Source organism: Meleagris gallopavo, chromosome Z (assembly GCF_905368555.1).
Source record: "Meleagris gallopavo chromosome Z, MGAL_WU_HG_1.1, whole genome shotgun sequence".
Classification (NCBI taxonomy): Eukaryota; Metazoa; Chordata; class Aves; order Galliformes; family Phasianidae; genus Meleagris; species Meleagris gallopavo.
Window position 1 is genome coordinate 11,484,428 of NC_139435.1, and position 6,000 is coordinate 11,490,427.

Genomic DNA, 6,000 nt, shown 5'->3' on the forward strand with positions numbered 1-6,000 from the left:
TTGGTGAGGAAAGCCTGAAGGCTATCAAAGATGACTTCAGGGGACTGGGGCGGGTAGTTGAAGGAACAGGTGTGCAGGTGGTTATTACATCTGTACCTTCAGTGGCAGGAAACGGTACTGGGATGAGCCTAAAAACCCATCTCTTGAAGAAATGGCTTAGGAGTCGGTGCAAACGCAGGAGTTTTGGTTCTTTTGATCGTGAAGCAATTTACTCGGCACCTGGCATGATGGCTGCAGATGGATGCAGCCTGTCTCCATGGGGAAAGAGGGTTCTAGCTGAGGAACTGGCGGGACTTATTGACAGGTGTTTAAACTAGGTATAAAAGGGGAAGGGGACAAAATGAGGACCGCTGGGACTGAGGGGGCAGTTCGAGGCTCCAAACAGAACTTGATGGGTGGAGACAGTGGAGTTCAAAGGCTTGGAGAGGGGTGGGGGGATGCTGCTTCTCTTAAGTGCCTGTATACTAATGCGCATAGCATGGGGAATAAAACAGGAAGAGCTGGAGTTCTGCGTGCGGTCGCGAGGTCATGATCTCATTGCGATCACGGAGACATGGTGGGACAGCTCACATGACCGGAATGTTGTCATGGAGGGCTGTGTGCTTTTTAGGAAAGATCGGCTGGCTAGGCGGGGTGGTGGAGTTGCTCTTTATGTGAGAGAGCGGCTAGAATGTATTGAACTTCACTTGGGGGAGAGTGATGTAGCAGTGGAGAGCTTATGGGTGAGAATCAAGGGGCAGGCTGGTAAGGGTGACACTGTTGTGGGTGTGTACTACAGGCCCCCTGATCAGGATGAGGAGGCTGATGAGGCCTTCCAAAAGCAACTGGATGTAGCGTCACGTTCCCAGGCACTGGTGCTTATGGGGGACTTCAATTATCCAGATATTTGCTGGACAACCAACATGGCCAGGCATGCACGGTCCAGACGGTTCTTGCAGTGCGTTGAAGACAACTTTCTGATGCAGGTGGTGGAGGAACCGACGCGGGGAGGGGTGTTACTGGACCTTATTCTCACCAACAGGGATGGACTTGTTAAGGAAGTAAAGGTTGGGGGCAGTTTGGGTTGTAGTGATCATGAGATGGTGGAGTTCAAGATCCTGAGTGGGAGAAGCAAAGTAATAAGTAGGATTGCTACCCTGGACTTTAGGAGAGCCAACTTCGATCTCTTCCGGGACCTACTTGGAGCTGTCCCGTGGGCTCGGATGTTAGAAGGTAAGGGGGCCTCTGAGAGCTGGTCAGCATTTAAACAGCTCTTCTTCCAAGCTCAGGATCGGTGCATCCCTGTGAGCAAGAAATCGGGAAAAGGTGGCAGGAGACCGGTGTGGATGAGCAAGGAGCTCATGCACAAGCTCAAAGGAAAGAAGAAGGTCCATGAAATGTGGAAAAAGGGTCTGACCACTTGGGAAGAATATAGGAATGTAGTCAGGGCCTGCAGGGATGCGACGAGGAAGGCTAACGCCCATCTGGAATTGAATCTGGCTAAAGTGATAAAGGATAATAAAAAAGGCTTCTTCAAGTATGTTAACAGCAAAAGGAAAACTAGAGAGAATGTGGGCCCCTTACTAAGTGAGGGGGGGGTTCTGGGTAACAGGGGATGCTGAGAAGGCAGAGATACTGAATGCCTTCTTCCGTCTTCAGTGAAAAGACTCTCCTGCAGGAATCCCACACCCTGGAGGTTAGGGAGAGGGTCTGGGGAATGGGAGACTTCCCTTTAGTCAGGAAAGAGGACGTGCATGAGCCCCTAGGCAGTACTAAGGTCCACAAGTCCATGGGACCTGATGGGGTGCATCCACGTGTGCTGAGGGAGGTGGCGGAGGTCATTGCTGAACCTCTCTCCATCATTTTTGAGAGGTCTTGGATAACAGGGGAGGTCCCTGAAGACTGGAGGATAGTCAATGTCACTGCAGTCTTCAAAAAGGTCAAGAAGGAAGATCCGGGTAATTATAGGCCTGTCAGCCTCACCTCCGTCCCTGGAAAGGTGATGGAACAGCTTGTGCTGGATACCATCTCCAGATAACTGGGAGAAAAGGAGGTTATCAGGAGTAGTCAGCATGGGTTCACCAAGGGGAGGTCATGCTCGACCAACCTGGTGGCCTTCTATGATGCTGTCATTTGCTAGGTGGATGGGGGAAGAGCAGTAGATGAAGTCTACCTTGATTTTAGAAAGGCATTTGATACTGTCTCCCACGACATCCTTATAACAAAGCTGAGGAAGTTGGGATAGACGAGTGGACAGTGAGGTGGATTGAGAACTGGCTGACTGGCAGAGTGCAGAAGGTCGTCATTGGTGGTGCAGAGTCTGGCTGGAGACCTGTAACCAGTCTTGTTCAACATCTTCATCAATGACCTTGAGGAGGGGATAGTGGCCACCCTCAGCAAGTTTGCTGATGATACGAAGTTGGGAGGATTGGCTGACATGCCTGAAGGCTGTGCTGCCATTCAGCAAGACCTGGACAGGCTGGAGAGCTGGGCAGTAAGAAACCGGATGAGGTTCAACAAAAGCAAGGGTAGGGTCTTACACCTAGGGAGAAATAATTGCATGCACCAATACAGGCTGGGGGATGAGCTGCTGGAGAGGAGCTCTGCAGAGAGGGACCTGGGCGTCCTGGTGGACGACAGGTTGGCCATGAGCCAGCAGTGTGCCCTCGTGGCCAAAAAGGCCAATGGCATTCTGGGGTGCATTAAGAAGAGCGTGTCCAGCAGGTCGAGGGAGGTGATCCTCCCCCTCTACTCTGCCCTGGTAAGGCCTCATCTGGAGTACTGTGTCCAGTTCTGGGCTCCCCAGTACAAAAAAGACAGGGATCTCTTGGAAAGAGTCCAGCGGAGGGCCACAAAGATGGTGGAGGGCCTGGAGCATCTCCCCTATGAAGAAAGGCTAAGTGAACTGGGTCTGTTTAGCCTTAAGAAAAGACGACTGAGAGGGGACCTGATCCAGGTTTACAAATATCTGAGGTGTGGCGGCCATAGCGGTGAGGCCAGTCTCTTTTCAGTGGTACGTGGAGACAGGACGAGGGGAAACGGACATAAGCTGCAGCATAGGAAGTTTCGCACGAATGTGTGTAAGAACTTCTTCACGGTGAGGGTGATGGAGCACTGGAACAGGCTGCCCAGGGGGGTTGTGGAGTCTCCTTCTCTGGAGATATTCAAGTCTCGCCTGGACGCCTACCTGTGTGACCTGGTGTAGGGAACCTGCTTTGGCAGGGGGGTTGGTCTCGATGATCTCTAGAGGTCCATTCCAACCCCTGCAATTCTGTGATTCTGTGATTCTGTGATTCTCAGGGAGGAACTTTGCCAGTAATCTCCCCTTCAGTTTTACTCATCTCAGTTTCTCTTTTAACCAGCGCCTCAAGGTCCTGAGCAGTTCTACATAGTCCCAAATAGTTTAAGTCAGTTGATAATTTTCTCCAAGATATCATGCCAAGATTAAATATCAAAGAAATATCATGAAAATGATGTGGCAGATTTCACTTAATTTACACGTGGGGAGTCCATTCTGCATTTATTCTGTTTCGTTTTCTCTTCATGTCTTACTTCTCATTTTTCCCAAGTCCTTATGTTCTGCTTAAACCAGGCTTAAACGACACTGCAACAGTGGGGGTTTTCAGATATCTGTAGAGACTAAGCACTTGTACAGAAGCAAAATCATAAGAATATTATCTTTCATAGCATAGCTATGAAAATCTGTGATTAATCACACCAGTGTTAATTTCACAGAATCACAGAATTATAGGGACTAGAAGGGACCTCCAGAGATCATCGAGTCCAACCCCTGCAAAGCTGGCTCCCTACAGCAGGAAGTTAGAAGCACCTTGTATCATTCAATTCAAGCCCTTTCTGCAGCAACAGAAGATAATTCTTTCTTGCTATTTTCCCACACAGAACAGAAAACTGTTGATCATCTTCCTCTTTAGTACAGCCTCGTTGTAGTCAGACACAGCTGTGTTTGCAGTATCCTTTTGTCCAGATTAAACAAACTCAGTTCCCCCAGCTTTTCCTAGGAGCATCTTTTACAAATCTTTTACATTTCTTCTTGTTTCCTCTGGATTTTTTTTTCCAGTTTATTTAATAAATATTTTATGTAATAACCTACTCATTATAATTTACAGTATAATTACCTTGCAATCCTGTAATTCCTGCTTCAAGCATGAATGAAATTTGGTAACCAGTACAGTGAGTGTTTGTTGTGCAACATGTACATCAGTACATGCGTTCCTGTACAATACACACAATATTTGCCTAAGTCAGGTAACCTGTGCAGCCATTCTTTCACTGTCTACATGTCAGATAGATATATCTGCTGCTCATTCAAAGTATTTTGTTTTTCTCTCTTCTACATATCTAGAGATCCTGCAGATCCTACAGACTTAAGAAAAAATGAAGTCACTTCAAGGACTGTGCAGAATTCACTACCATGTTCCTGGTGAAAGAGGCTGCTCTTGGTGAATGGCTGCTGCTTCACCAATTACATCTTAGAGTCATAGAATAACCTGAGTTGAAGGGGATCCACAAGGATCGAGACCATCTCCAGCAAAAAGATGTTGTTCTGTCCTTGATAAAGCAGAATGAAGGTATCTTGCATTAAACAGCTGAAGAGTGTGTAACCATCTTTTAGGTGAGATCTGGCCCAGGAAAAACCTCCTAGGAGGGGGGTGGATGAATGCTGCATGGTTTCTCCTGCTGCTTAAAGTTATGCCACTACTTGGAAAAGGATGTAAGATACTGAGCTAGAGCCAGCATCATTCTGTTGGTCAGTGACTCAGATACACGTCTATGTTTCGCCCTCTAATACAATGTACAATTCCATATTTATATTAAACCGTCAATGAATACAGACACACAAACACTACCTAAAGAAAGAACTGAAATCTAGAGGTTTGGTCTCTTGAGTGAATGAACAGCCATGTTCTGCTGCACAAATTTCCTGTGCACAAGTTCACCAAAATTCCATTTAAAACAACCATTAAGATTTTGAACCAGCATTTTCTATCATAAAGAACTCCTAATGCTTTTCCTGTGTAGTGTTTCCTCACATAAAAACCTTAGTGAAGCACCATCACTTTCTAGATTGTCTTTTTTTTTTTCTTAAGATCAATGTAACTTTTTGACTTTCAGCATCATTTCAACTGACACTTGTTTTCTGCAGAACTGTTTTACTTCGGCAGTATTCTTCGCATTCTAATTATAATTCTGAGCCTAAGGTATATTTATTAACAAGTTTTTCTTCCACTCCTTTCTATCACAAAGAAACTAATTGCTTGGTGCCTGCTCTGTAAATACTGTTGAATCAGTTCACAGACTTGAATTCCAGTCTTGTTGCCGGAACCAACCATGATGAAATGGCCTAAGTGTCTGATGCAATAGTAGTGTCCCCAGGTGTCATCTGGTCCTGATTTACTACACCTTAACATGAACTCCTCTGCTCATTTGTCTCAGTGAACACTGCAGCCCCCATCTTCAGGCTCCTCATCTCCTTTGCTGCTCACTGTTCTGATTTTGATAATAGGACTTTCTGTTATTTGTTTTCATATCAACTTTAGCTGTCCTGTGCTTTAATGACATGAACTATAAAGGATGTTGTACTGCAGCAAACACAGGTTTTATAATGAGGGCGTGTTCCAGTCCCAGATAGTTTCCCAAGTTTCCAGATTTGTGATGCTCTAGGCTAATCAGTGACAGGATGTCTCAAATGGGTTATAGAAGTCTGGGCTTGCACAAGAACGAAAACTTTTGCCTTTCATAGCTTAATAGCTATGGAAAGACTGCCTATTTTTTACTTGAGGTTATTTCAGAGTCACTTCTACTTCAAAGTACCTTCTTGAAAAAAGTCAGCAGAGCTTTAGGCTGATTCCCTTCCCAGGAGAAACTGAAGAAGCAGATGTAGATCAGAAAGGTGCCCTGTGGGGGAAAAGCATTTATAGAACAGGAGCAAGGAATTCTCTCTTACAGCTGTGGCCATAGGGACACAGCACACTTTCTTCATTGAGCCCAGTGCTCTAATTC